The following is a 15,503-nucleotide window of genomic DNA, read 5'->3' on the forward strand; positions in this document are numbered from 1 at the left end:
GGTCCGGGCCGGATCCTTGCAGCGTGATGGCCTGAGTTCGAATCCGATTAAGGATGGATTCGTTTATTTCTAACTTTTTGTATGAATCTGTAGCCAGCCTGCAAGTAATATACACTGTACTGACAGTGGAACCCACAGAGTACTTAGAATACAAGATTAAGGATGCAATTAACTTTTTATACAGGGATAATCATACACGCAATTAACTCAAATGGATTGGACGTGACTCTATAATTCTCAACCGGCAACCGGCAAATTTCCTCCCGCGGGCCGGAGTAGGTTTCTCGGTTTGCATGCGGGTTTAACAGAGGGGTTTGATGGAGGCGAGGAGGCGTGTTCAGCCGGGCATTCAGCGGGAGGCGCAGTACTATTTGATTTGACAACTACTAGTATATTATAAAAAGAAAGAAGAGTAGTAGAGATAGAGATAAGAGTAGAGATAGAGACTAGGGAGGAGCACCATCTACTGCTTCGTGTTCTACTTATGTGCTACATTCGGCGGCCGCAACGTCCCCTACAGCCACTCCCTCCTACGCTCCATTCGGCGGGCGCTGTTGAAATTTGGGGAGCGCACTCTCGCGACTGCTGGCAGCGATGACTTCACCGACGATGACTTCTTCCTCGACCTCGACAACCTCTTCCTCAACGACATGGGCGACAACCTCAACGCCAATGGTGCTGCTCCTGTTGCACCGTATGTGTTTCTATCCTTCCTGTTCGAAATCGTGGTAGAATTCATGTTTCTAGTCTGTGTCCTAGATTTGATCTGTTCATCTACTATGCTAGTCCACATGATTAGTTTAATCTCTGTTATAGCCGTCATGATTTATTTTGTGCTTATTCAGACTAAATCTCGTAGTAACTTGCTCATATATTCAACTAGCGCACCATCCCCTACAGCCACTCCCATTTCATGGACGGCCTGGTCGATGCCTCCAAGGAGCCCTTCGTCTACTGCTATGAGTTCCACCTCATGCAGGCGTCCGTCTATCACTACTGGCCCGCGGCGAAGAACATCAAGTATGAGACGTGCTACCCTTTCACCGTGCCGGACGCTGGAGGATCACCGCCGCCTGCTAGTCTCGTAGGAGGACGGCATCGTCTTCCTCTTGATCGTGTGCACCAGCGAGGCCCGCGCAGGCCGCCATCCCGTCTCTGTAGTGTGCGTCAGGGGCGACGCCACTGACGCTGACATTGACACGAGGCCGATGTACGGGTGTGTGCTCACTATTACTACCCCTCGGAGGTACGTGGGTGGCGACACTGGCTACGTCAAGCTGACTAGGACTGTGCCGAGCTGGGACCTTCCCGCCGATGTGGACAGAGAAAACACATGGCATGATTTGACCCCCAACAATGTGCACGGGGACTCCAAGGAGGTTCACCTGGACATATGCATTACCAAGTTAAATGTTGATCATTAGTCTTCGCTCAATGTAATCCGCTGTCTAAGCATGTGGAGACTTCCATGCATGATCTTGCTCTATTGGAGTATCGCGCATGAATAAAAGTGTATCCATTTATGGTTTAGTCTAGAATCTTCCATGTATGAAATTTTTACTACAGTACTGGTGAAAGACTTATGATGAACCATTTCTTACATCTCCTCTACTCCCTTCCAAGTCATCCTGATTTAATCCCTCCGTCTAGGTGTATAAGGGCATGGTTAATACTTAATAGTATAGCCAACTGTTGACTATATGAAAGTGCCATGTCATCTGTAGCCAACATGTATATCAATCGATACTCAAAAACTAATTCTTAAAGATCATTTCTTGCAAAGCACAATAAGTGTTATTTCTTCACAAGTTTTGGATGCAGGTTGAACAGTTGAACGCTTTTGTTTGCAAAAGATACTTTTTTATCTATTTCACCCGAATGTTTGTGAGCTCTAGAGATGAAATAATATCCGAAGAAACCTATCGATACCCATTACACAGGAGATGACCCCCACATCCTTTGTCAAAATAAACAACTCCCCGATCAATGCATTTCACCGTTCCGTGCAACGCACGGGCACCTTACTATAGATTAGTATGACCAAAAATTTAACTAACATTATATATGGTATGATAAATGCAGATGCATGTCACCTAAAATTATATCATTGAAAACTATGTTCAAATACGAATCCAACGATATAGTTTTTGTTGGCATGCACTAACATTTTGTCAGTAAAATCTTCATTCAAATTCAATGGGGGACTAATAAACCATGGCCGATGTAGTACTAGTGTAGAGGGCGGCGCTGCACGCGAGTCTCACCCCGCTCGTGGCGCGACAGTAAAGCCGTCATATCACAAAACCCAACCACTCCCAGTAATAAGTGGCCTGGTAAAATAAACGGACAAGCAACCATCACATCCCTCCGTCTTTTTTGCATTTCATCTCTCTGCATTTACTTTCTCCAGTTCATCTCGCACACTCGATCCCTAGTATCCCTAGCTACTACTCCTAGGGCCAGTTCTTTTGGCGGCTTAAAAAATAAGCCATCTCTTCCCCAGCTTTTCCCATAAGACTAGTCACAGTGGAGAGTAACATTAAGGCGCCTCACTAATTTATTTGGGCTTCTAAACTACTAGTACCTCCGTCCTGGTTTATCCGTCACCATTGTAATTTGTGCTAAATTTTGACCAAAGATTTAACCGATAAATTGTTAGTGCATGTGACATATGCATGTACTTACAAAATGCGTACGGATACACAAGGTTTCCAAACTTTTCCTTTTACATACCTAATTAAAGACGCTAATAATTCCCGAACGTTCGGGATTTATCATGCGTCCCAAAACTAGCGAGATCGCCTTACGAAACTAAATTATATTACTAATAAAAGCCACGACGCTCGCAGGAGCTCTTGCGGCGCACCACGAGTGCCCTGGTGCACGGCCGTTTCCCAGCGCGCCGACACAACACCTCTTCCTCAGCCTCGCAACTCGCGAGGTGCTGATTGGCGGCTTGCCGGTGGGCGAGCGCGATCTCACCGGTGTGGTGATCTGGCGCCAACAGGTACTGCTCCTCGCTGGAAGCGTGCACCAGGTCCATGTACCGCCAAGCATAGATGAGGCGCTTGGGCCTGACTGCACTCAGGGCTTTGGCATGGGCGTCCTCCGCCACCCTCACGGCCCTCGCACGAGCCTTCTGCCAAAGAGCCAATTGCCTGGCTCTCTCGGACGCGACATAGGCCTGCCAGGCAGCTTGCCCCGCGGCGCGCTTCTCTTCCTCGGCCTTCTTCTCCGCCTCTATTTTGGCGCGCTCTGCCAAAGGCAAAGCCTCCCACAAGGAGACATCCATTTCTTTCCAAAGCTCCTCAAGGCTGGGGGGCTCGGCGGGCGGCGCGTCGTTCTCCTCGTAGTGGGGAGCCGCGCGTCCTCCGATGCGCGTGCTGGCGAGATTGGGAATGCCGACGCGTCCACCTCGATGCGTCGCGGCGAGGAGCGGAACGCCGACGTGTCATCCTCGACTAGTGGCGGCGAGGAATGGAACGGCGACGCGTCCTCCTCGACTAGTGGCGGCGAGGAACGGAACAGCGACGCGTGACCATCCGTGCGGTGCAGCGAGGGGAGCCTTGGGCTTGGGAGGGGGGATGCCATGGTGGTTGACGTGAGAGGGAGGGGGAGGAGATACCGATGAACGTGAGCGTTCTTCCGAATGTCGTGAGAGGCGCAGTATTTATAGTGAGCAATGGCACACCTACGTAATATATGGACTGAGCTTCACTGACTTAACTGCAGGTTCAGTTGCGTCACTGACATGTGGGCCAGATGCCTGTTGGGCCCACATGTTAGTGACCCAATGCACCTACAGCTAAGTAACTGAAGCAGCTACGTGGGCATATTTGTTGGAGTAAATTACGGGTGAGGGAAGGGGTGGAAATATTGCTGGTCACAACGGATTGTACGAGCGCGGGGGAGGAGAGTCATGCATGCAAAAATTTTCCACACGGGGTGGAGTGGTGGGACTGCTGGAGGGCGAAGGATAGTCAAGCAGGCATTCAGATTTCAAGGTGCACTAAATTATTGCATGTGATGATTAAGGCTGGCCATAGTGGTGGTAATGTGGTACTCCCTCCTTTCCAGTTTATAGGGCTTAATTTGAAAATCTCTTCAACCAAGGTAGATGATGAATGGTGGAATTAATTCCGTAGTTTGCAAAAGTACTTAATTAGTACTCTCGTTTTTCTCAAAAATTTGTGTAAACCGATGCATTAATTACACCACATGAATAGCATGACCACTCCTATAAAAATCTCAGTTGATGGTGATGGTATGTCTGCCTCTGGACAACGTGAGCCGTTTGATCTACTTGGAACCAACGGCTGAGATGTGTGTGCATAGAGACATGGCCTTGCCACCAGAGGTACTATATAGCAGATATTTACCCACCTCTGCCACTGTATAAAATACGGAACTACTCATTCCAGCCTCATTTCCTTTCTGGTTCATCTCCTTGCATTCTTGCCGGTGGCGGCGAAGGTTCCTGAAGATGGAGTCCAGACTCTAGAAACCACTACAAAAACTATTCCACCGCCTCTATCTTGGTAAGAGTAGGTGAAAATTTTGAATCGAGCCCTTTAAACTAGAAGAGAGGTGGTGGTACTCTAATAGCTAACCTTGTTGTGATGACCAGATAGGACATGGCACGCACCTGGATGGGGGAACTAGTCTGCATTGTGCATTTAAGTTTTGTCTGAAGTCAATGTACCTCTACTTTGACCAAACTTATAGAAAAATGAACATCAACATTGACAATGTCAAATCAATATTTTTATACTCATTATAAAGCATAGTTTTTATACTCATTATAATCAGTATTGTAGATATTGATATTTTTAGTATAAATTTTGTCAAAAACTTTGCAAACGGTTGACGGAAGTAAAAAGGACCAGAGGGAGTATCATGCATGCGGAGTAGGCAAAAAAAAATTGCTCATTTATAGCCGGTCGAAGTCTCAAAGGGCGCGACCACGCGATGGAGGAGAAGGTCGTGGGAGGCGCGGTAGTTGAGGGAATTAAGTGAACTTACATCCACGCGCCGGCATGGTGTGCGAACAGTCAGGAGCTATATCGTCAGGCCTACGATATGGGTCTAGTAGACATGACATCTAGTGGGTCCCGCATAGTACTCGAGAACTCTTTGGGGGCTTGCAGCCGTTTATCCACCGGGCAAACCAACAATCCCACACCGTTCGCACGCCCTACTCGTCCCCGTCTTCTACCTTACAATAGTTCGCTCCCAGTCGTCTCGTCCTTTCACATTACACCAGTTCAACTTCTCCTAACCCTCCACCAAAATCCATGGCCTCCCAAATCTCCATGGTCACCGCTGAGTACCAGGTTAGAGCCATCACCACCGATGAGTTCATCGTCATCTACACCCATGGATCCACGACGGTGAAAGCATGCCTTGCTCGCTTCCCGCGCATGTTCAACAGTTCAAAGGATGAGTGGGTCGCTGGGCTAGATGTTGAGTACACCACAGTCCTGGAAAGTGAGAAGATTCTAAAGGAGGCACAGAAGAAGAAGCCCGCCGTGATCCAGGTTTGCGTACATAACATGTGCTTGGTCTACCACATATGCCATGTCGATGTTGAGTGCCAGGATTTTAAGAACTTCCTAGAGGACGAAAGCGTGAAATTCGTTACTGTAGACTTTAGGAACGACAGGGATGTCCTGGGTTGGATAGGCCTCGTTGTAGGCCAGCCCTTCGATCTCTAGAAGGCAAGCCTGGTGTCCTCCTCACAGCCTTCAATGTTGACCCTGGCAGTAGCCATGGTTGATCCTTCGTAGGCTAAACTGAAGAAACCTCACCACGAGTTTCATCATGCATGGGAGTCGAAGACAATAGATGAAGATCACATCCCGTACGCAGCAATGGATGCCTACCTTTGTTTAAATATCTACAAGGGTTGGATGAAGAAGCAGAGCCCAGTGTCCGGTTCAAGCAAAGAAGCGGCGGCGAAGAGGAAGAGGAAGAGGGACGAGGATGTGGACTCGGACTCCGAGTAAGGTGGCAGTGCTGTCGCTCATGCTAGTTCTACTACAGTGTCAAGCGAACTAGTTGCTTAGTTTAATTTCAGGGGTGTGTTGTGCTGAGCCCCAGTAGAATTATGTTTATGTTCTTTCTCGTTATTTGAACTTTATGTTCTTTCTTGTTATTTGAACTCTTTAGTACGTACAATAGTACTAGTACTATGTCTTACTACTATTCTTCTTGCAGTTGGTACTAGTGCTCGTATCTTCGTGTTCCTACTGTACTTGATACGTTCGTACTGGTAGTATAATTCTGGTCAGTCCATTTGTGAAAGAAGTTCGACAGAGCGAAGGAAGAAGACAGCAGAGAAGCTACCCCAGTATCTATATTTGGGTGGCAGGGTGCCCATGATCTATCTTATGAGTGTTGGGTGTGGAATGCAGTTCGCCGGAAAAATGGATCGTGCCCGGGGTTAAACGGATGGCGGGGGTGGGGGGAGCATGGCGGTGGTAGGTGGCTCAGGGGAGGGCGGGGCGGCGGCAGCAGGCAGTTAGGTGTGTGGTGGACTGACAAGATGAACAGTGCATCAGTTTTGGAGGTTGAAGAAGCCCTTCTAGCCATCCATGTTGCATCCAACGGCTCACAAGAGTCTACTGACCCAAATTGCTCCTTCAGATTGCAGGATCCACGTGGCATTCAAGGTCTCGAAGGTAGATTCCGCGTCTGCACCCGGTTTGCGGGCTCGGCGCGGGCGCTACCGGCTTCCGCCGTGACAGCCACCATGTGCGCCTCCTCTGCGCAGGCGGAGACGACAATGACACGCTAGTTCCTCCTCACGCGGCGTGCTGGAGCACGCGCTCATCCTCCTCTTCGTACGCTGCATGCATAGACGCGGCTCCACCAGCTGCTCGCGTGCTTGGCAGCGCGGCGGCATCGGGAGGAGGGACTGCAGACGACGTGAGCGGGCGAGCCTTCGGCTTCATGGTACAGGGATGGCGGCGACACAGCGGTGATGGGCGAGAAATGATTGGCCGGAGCAGGCGGGTGCGGGCATGCGCAACGGCGGCGGCGACATATTGATGAGTGCGCGTATGGGAGCTTAGTTTAGTTTTATATAGGGTTGTTCAAACTTAAAAGAAAACCGTACTAGTACACATAAACATTAGGCTGAGGCATTGCTTATATTAGTTACCACAGCCATGATACGGAATCCTGTGCAAGCGCGTGAACCGCGGCCGCGCGGACGATCGAACGGTGCGTCACCGTGTCGCGCTCGAAGGACATGCACTGAACCTTTTTGTGTGTGTGAAAACAATCCCCGAATATTACTCAACTTTTTTTCCTGGAAAAGTTCTTGACGCTACAATATTTCCATACGTTTGAATTTAGCTCTAGTTTGTGTTTATTTGGATTTGGACGTTTTAGGTGCGCCCTAGTTTTTTTAATATTGATTTTGTGTGTGTGACTGAGAGAGAACGTGTGTATGTGTCCATGTGTGTGTTGTGGCGGAAGGGCAATGTGGAGACAGTGTGCGTGTGATAGAAACATAGAGAGGTGTGAATGTGCAAATGATCATGCATGAGTGAGACATAGACAGATGCCAATACGTTGCGTATACATGAGAGAACGGTCTTCTATTTGTACTTGTGTGTGTGTGTGTGTGAGAGAGAGAGGAGCATCCGTAACACAACAACCATCTCTCTCGATTCGTCCGTCCCTCGCACGATCGTATGTAACACATGCATCAACGCACACATTTTGACACCCTCACCCGGCCCCTGCCCACCTCAAGGCCCGCACATCGCTCTCTATCTCGCATGCCCAATCTCTTCGTGAAAACCCTATTTATCATGTAGCTTTCCATCACATACACAGACATTTCTCTCCATAGGTTTGATTTCTCTCAATACCTGACACACACACACACACACACACACACGCACGCCGCACACACACTCCCCCTCCCCCGAGCAAAAAATTCATCCCCATCCAAGTCTATATGGTGACCACTCTCGCTTGTGCTTCTTTGCACCCCAGCCTTCAAAGAGGGCATCAAGGAGATCGAAGACGGCGACCACACTGCACTAGAGAATGCGAGGCCATTTGGAAGCAGGATGATGTGACGACAGCTGACTGACTTCTCCCCCCCCCTCTCTCGCGCACAAAAATACGAATCCCTCTACCTCCCACACAAAATTATCAATCCCTCAACCCACGAGATCCTTCCCCTCTCGTCCATGTTTTTCCAGCTCTGTCATCAAACCTGTTGTCTCTTCTCCTTCCACGTCTACATAATCCGGATGCACACACATCTCACGTATATTACATGTCTCCATCTATCTCACAGACCTAACTTCTTCGTCTGTCTTTCTCTCTCTCTCTCTCTCTCTCTCTCTCTCTCTCGTTAGGTTTGTCTCCTACTCTCTTGTCCACATACACAGAATCTTTACCGCCCTATCTGCTCCATCTTCGCAAGCTCTCTCTACATGTTTCATTCACACATTGGGATGTGTTCAAAATGTTGCTTTTATAATGGATGATGTAGAGTTATGGTTGGTTTTGTTGCATCCTACAAAGTAATAACTATGAAATGCATTTAGATTCTCATTTGATTGGGATTATGTGAGTTTGAGCATAATGTGAAGTACTATAGACCTCGTATACATCTTGGAATTCAACAATGATTGTAACTATTGAATTGTATAGACCATTACATTCGAAGTCAGTAGCCTAATATATTTATTTCACAATTACAACAAATGATTAATTCACTACAAACTAAGAAAACAAATGTGTACTCCCTCCGTTCTTATTTAAGTCCGCGTATTAGCATTGGTCAAAGTCAAGTTTTGTAGACTCTTAGAAAGTTTATAACAAAAAAATTAACATATACAATAACAAATAAATACCATTAGATTCATTATTGAGTGTACTTTCACATCATACATATTTGTTATGGTAAATGTTTATATTTTTCTTTAAACTTGGTCAAACTTTAGGAAGTTTGACTTCGGTCAAACCTAATATGCAGTTAATAAAATCAGAGGGAGTACTAGTAGTTACTAGTACTACTCGCTAGTTGCTTAGCCCAATCACCCAACACGCCACACGGGGAGTTCAGTGTCACAAAATTTTGAGGTCGGCGGGAAAATCTCCCGCGACCCTGATTCGAGCAGTGCGAAGTTACCATCATAACCTTCGGAACAGGTTTACGGATTATAATTGGTAGGGGCCTGTTTTCATAACTTCAGGTTCACCCTACCCAGCCAACCCCACCCCAACACCCAGAGTAGTACACCCGAATACTCCCCATTTTCTATCCCCACACTAAAATAGACTTCTCCATGGCACCGCAGCCTTCGTGCTCCTCCCCTTCTCCATCGGCGCACTCGTCCACTGCAGCGCATCTGCCTTATCGACGACCTCGTACGCCGCACTGGAGTCGGTCCACCGTCGTTGTCGTACACGGAGCCTCTTCCCCGACACCGTCTTCCACGGTCTCGGATCTGCTTCCCGAAAGCCGATGCCGAGCGCAGAAGCCTCACCATCGTGGACAATGAACTGACTCCCATTGCCAACCATGATGCACAGAGGCCGCCGCGACCATCGTTCTCCTCCTCGATTGGTAATGTGTGTATTGAATCACTTAGCAGTACACGTGCAGTTCCAATTCTGTTCATACCTACCCTTCAAATTTCCTGGTTGCTATTGTTCCCGTAAAAGTAATTGGTTATAGCCTCCATTGTCCAACAGAATATCAGCTTGTAATTGTGCGTCACTCCTGTATCGCGCTGTGCTTGGGTAGGTTCATCATCTGCAACCAGTAGTGTGGCAAATGATGGAAAGTTTTTTAGAACTAGCAAGATGCCCATGCGTTGCACGGAACATCAAGAGGCATTTGTATGAGTAGTTTATCTTGTAGGAGAAAAGGATGAACGAGGGAAGGCCTTATTTGCAAATTTGGAGAGGGGTGTGGGTATCTTTCTGCAAAATTGCCATTGTTTCCTTCCTATCCGTCGAATATAAATCGTACGACCTATATTGCAGGATGGCAGGCACACCATCATCACCAACTCTGTTTTTTAAAAGAAAAAAGAGTAGAAAAAAAGTGTAGAGAGTAGAGAAGTAGAGATAAATATTAAATATAAAATAAATATAACAGTAGAGAAGAGAGTAGAGATAAATATTACATATAAAATAAATCTAACAGTAGAGAAGAGAGTAGAGATAGCAGGGACGTCGGGTAAGGATCGCGCGCGCGCGCAAAAAAGCTGCCGGGCGCGCGGCGTCCGTCGCGCTTTATAAAATCCAACGCCCTCCCACCGCTCTGTGGCTTGCCACCGCTCTCTCCCCGCTCTGTGCCTTGCCACCACTCTCTCCTCGCTCTGCGCCTCGCCGCCGCCGCGCCACCATGCAACCGCGTCGCTGGGAAACTTGGGGATACCGCGGCGTCCGCGCGCGCCCCTCCGGCGGCTTCTCCGCCGAGATCCGGTTCCACGGGATGCGCCTCGGCCTCGGCAATTTCACATCACCAATGAGGCCGCCCGCGCGTACGACGCGGCGGCGTGGCGCCTCCGGTGGCCTCATAGAACATTGAACTTCCCCAACGTGCCGACACGGGAGCAGGCGCAGGAGCTCGCGCCTCTGCTGCGGCTTATCACCGACGAGGATCGTCGCGACAACCGGAGGCGGGAGCACTGTCTCGGCATCGCCGAGATGGACGAGGAAGCCATGGCACTGTGGCGCCAACGCTTCCCGCAGGACATCATCAACGAGCGCGAGTTCTACACGCAAAGGAGGGCGGAGAGGGAGAAGAGGAGGGCGGAGCGAGCCGCCTATCGTGAGGACAAGCGTACGCGAAAAGCTGGCGCTCAATTCAACATGAGGCTAGGAGCAGCGTTGCCCTGGGAATCCGACGACGATCGGTATCTTCACGCCTACATTGAGGCGTCGGAGGAAGACATCACCGAGGAGGAGTCGGACGATGAGGAGTAGCTGAACTATCAATTTTTTTATCTATCTATGCTATAACTATGCTGAGAACTATCTATGTCTCTACTCTCTAGTCTCTACTCTCTATCTCTACTTCTTGATCTCAGCACTGTAAACGCTTTTTTAAAGTGTCGCGTGTTGCGCTTCTATTGGAGATGCTCTAACATGGCAGGCGAGTGCTTTAATGTTGCCCACAAGATGCGTGAGTATTACTAGTATATTTTTCTTTCCATGTTGAGATTTTAAAACCATGAGTGCGAACATGCAGAGGAGCAATGAAGACCAAACACGGGATATTGGGGACATCTTCAAGGAGTGTGGCAAGTTAAAGAGGAGCTGCACTAAACCTGTAAAACGAGCTTTGGTAAGTAACACCCTTTCAATTACTTCTGTTTAGCCTCGTGTTCTTCGATGTGTATATGTTGTAGTTTCTGTTTCTCTTAGCCTCGTGTTCTTCGATGTGTAATAAGAAGAGTCTTAATCGTCCTAGTGCTTTTGTTTTTAGCTTGATGTAGGAAGTGGGTGTTCTCACCTTGTAGTCTGTTTTTATATTTTTCCTTTTGAATTCACTTCTCCGAGTCCTGTTTATCTGGCTTCTACTAAATGGATCTGGGTTGCTCTGAGTATTGATCTAAAAAAGAAGTAACTTCATGTCAGGATGTTGTTCCTGCGAGTAGGGAAGTATGGTCAACCTCGAGATCATGTTTCCAAAATGAGGCTGGATTACACACAAGGTGCCAGTTCCCTAATGATGCTAGATTTGACACAAGGTGCAAATTCCCAGAGGATGCTGGATTACTGACAAGCCAGGTGGAGTCGTCAACTGTTCGTGTCCTCGTGGCTCTAGTAAAGGCTGAAAGAAAGCATGCAACAGCCCTTGAGAATGTAGCTGAGTTCCTGAAGAAGCAAAAAGAGCAATCAGATGCTCTTTTCACCCAAGCCAAAGAAGAGATGGAAGAAGCCAGAAAGAAGCTAGCAGAGGAAAAGCAGGCTAGGCGTCTCCTGCTATCTAAAACTGTTGCCAATACAAAATTTCCTTCATAATGGCTAGGTTCAAATGTTTATCCAGTTAGCATGCCTGTTATGATGTCCGTGCATCTATTGATATGGCACAAAATAACTTTTTTTCGGGTCATGTAATAACAAAAATTACTTTCCAAACAATAACAGACGAAGCTTTGGACATGGTATAGTTCACGCGCAAGCCCAATATTCCAAGTTCAACTTCCACATCAAACTCATGTTCATAGATATCTACACATTCATAGATAATGTCCACAACCATGATTCACTTGAAAGCCAAAAAAATGTGAGGAGAGTTATAAATAAAGAAAAAACTCTAGTTCCTACTACCACAGTCAAGACCATGCGTAATTAATTATATTTTGGTCATTTTTTGACTAATCATGAATAACTTCTGGAAGCAGGTATAATTTCTAATGCCGGCCACGGCTGGGGTCCATGATATTTTGAGCCAAACCAGGCAACCCACCGGGTGTCTATGCCGGCGACACGGTGGTCGTAGCATTCATGGGTTCAGAGCGGCGGCGGCTCCCTCGGTCTACTATTCCTTGGTGTCGGCGATGGCCGCAAACGTGTTGGCCACCTCCGCCAGCATGCCGCGTTTCTGCCAATGTTTCCGTCGGATGGCGCGGCCAACCACGATACACTCGACGCCGTGGTCCCCCGTGTGCCAGCGTGCAGCAACTGGCCACTCCTCTATGAGCAGGCTTGGAGCGTCGAGTTGATGCACCAGGGGCCAGCTTGGAGCGGCGGCTTGCTCCTCCGCTTGCCCACCTGCAGCCTTGCCCATCGTACTGACGGCCTGGGGCGGGGAGGGAGGTGGGCCAGCGAGTTGCCTGGCTTGTCGGGGCACCCAGCCGGCTTTTTTGCCGGATAACTCATCTTCCTGCTCACCGGATGCTATGGAGAGTGTGGAGAAAATGGTGCAAGGAGGATATGGGGAGTAGCGGTGTGGTGCGGTTCTTGGCTTCTTGCCAGGCGTCTGGCCTCGTTTAAATAGCGAGCGGACAAGAGGAGCCAGCCGCCGATGTTGTGTTCTAAGATGCCAGCTGGCTCACAAAAGGACGTGTTGCCGTCACACGCGCGGATTCAATGGAGGCAGGCGGGGCAGTATGAAGCTGGTTGCATGTGGCGAGGCGTGTTTAGCCTGGCCTGCAGCGAGTGGGGCCCTCTTGGCCGGCGCACCGATTCAATGCCTGCGCTATGAGAGGTTGCATCCGTGTCAGAGCAATCACTCCGTCCAGTCCTTTTTTGTTTGGGTATAACAAAATCTCATTTTCCATTCACATTTAACAAGTAAAATTCGTGGACAAATTTTGACCCAAAATACGATGGGGACTAGTAAACCAGGACGGAGGTAGTAGTTTTTATTATCAAAGAAGGGTTCCCCCCTTCCGATTTTCATTAGTGAAAACCAACATCTAAACCATAGTATTTGCCCTAGAACTACCAGGTTCAACATCTCGCAACATAAACCCATACAACCATACGCCAAGGAGGTTGTAGTTATGAATGCCATTTTCACTCCATACCAATCATTCTAAAAACTACTTAAGTACTTATAACGCGCCCTTGAAAATCAGAACTCTTATCCCGCTAAAAATGATATTTTAAACATGGCTACTCGATCTGTGGCAACTAGCGAGGCACCGGCTCTAGATCGTTCACCTGTGGTCCCGACCATCAACTCCTACGGATCAAATTATCACGTGAGCTGACTATTCCTACAAAGGTGCGTTCCACCACGTACCCGGTACCCGCGCATGCGGCAATAGTGCACCTAGGGTTTTAGGGTTTATTTGTTAACGGTGCCTTTACGTAACTCTCATGCGTGCGAGATAGCGAGAGACCGACTGCGTGCGTGCGCCTCTTCTCTTCATATATGTACTCCACCGTTTGTCTGGTGTCCAAAAAATTATACAGTAGTAATAACTACTAGAAATGCGCCAATGCGTTGCCACATGATCAAAGTAGATTACTACATATTCACCGATTTGATAGAAAAAAGAGTCTAGTTTTGAAATACGTGTATCACTAAAAATATGTTATGTTTCACTCAAAATATATTCCTTTGGCGGTTTTGATGAGATAAGGGAGGAATGTTGTTGGTTTCAAGATTCGAGAAGTGGTGTATCTCTAATTTCTATTCTTACTAGCAAGATGCCCATGCATTGCACGGAACATCAAGATCTTGTGGAAGAAAAGGATGGACGAGGGAAGGCCCTATTTGCAAATGTGGAGAGGAGTGTGGGTAAATTGCCATAGTTTCCTTCGTATCCGTTAGATATAGATCGGACGGCCTATATTGCAGGATGGCAGGCACACCATCATCACCGACAATGCTTTTTATAAGTGTTCGAGATAAAAAAACAGAGTTGGTGATGATGGTGTGCCGTCCATCCTGCTATATAGGCCGCCCGATTTATATCTGACAGATAGGAAGGAAGCTATGGCAATTTTGCAAAAAGATACCCACACCCTCACCACATTTGCAAATAAGGCCTTCCCTCGTTCATCCTTTTCTCCCACAAGATAAAGTACTCATACAAATGCATCTTGATGTTCCGTGCAACGCATGGGCATCTTGCTAGTTGTTGCAAAAAGCCCATGTGTGTGTGAGAGAGAGAGGGAGAGAGGAGGAGGACGGAGTGCATGTGTGAAAAAGACACAAAGAGTGTGTGTGCGAGAGGTATCAGCTTAAAATGAGGCGATAGTGTGTGTGTGCATGATCGAGAGGGCGTGTCTCAAGAAGGGACAAAAAATCTACATAGGTACAAGGAGCGCGAGAGAGACATGTACGTGATAGTGGAAGCACGAGTGTGCGGGTGTATAAACCTATCTGGAGGCTAGTCGATCAATGATGTGAGAGAAATACGAGTCGGGGTGCGAAAGCGAGAGTTTTGTGTGTGTGAGAGAGAGACGATAGTCGGGAAGGGGAGTGGAAGCAGGAGCTGTGTGTGTGTGTGAGAGAGAGAGCGAGGGGGGAGGGAGTTTGTCTGATTGGTAAACAAATGAATAATGTCAGTTTATAACTAGGATGGAGACGGAAAGGAGACCGCAACAAATGTTGTGTCTGCAAGAGAGAGTAATTTTAGTGGTATGAGTCATATCTAGAGACATATAGGGTGTGTGAGAGAACCCCATAGAGAGAAAGACAAAGTGAAAGACGAGTGAGACTGTGTGTGTGGCGGTGAAAAAAAAGCTTAGGTACCTAGTGATACCAGAGAATGGTAGAGACGTGAGAGATAATGAAAACCGTGTAATGTACAATGATAGGGAGAGTGTGATACTTCTCAAGGGAGACGTCGAGAGACCATGTTTGCAAAGATAGGAGAAACATGAAGTGAGCATGCGGGTGAGCTGGAGAAAAGAGAATGATAGCTTTATGAAGGAGCACGCCAGAGAGATGGGCGTGAAAGGAGTCAACATAAAAGGGATTCAAATATTTGAATTCGAGATGATGATACATGTAATTCATACTCGAACCAAAATTGATCTATCAAACATGCATACTCATA

Source organism: Aegilops tauschii, chromosome 5, assembly GCF_002575655.3.
Source record: "Aegilops tauschii subsp. strangulata cultivar AL8/78 chromosome 5, Aet v6.0, whole genome shotgun sequence".
Taxonomy (NCBI): domain Eukaryota; kingdom Viridiplantae; phylum Streptophyta; class Magnoliopsida; order Poales; family Poaceae; genus Aegilops; species Aegilops tauschii.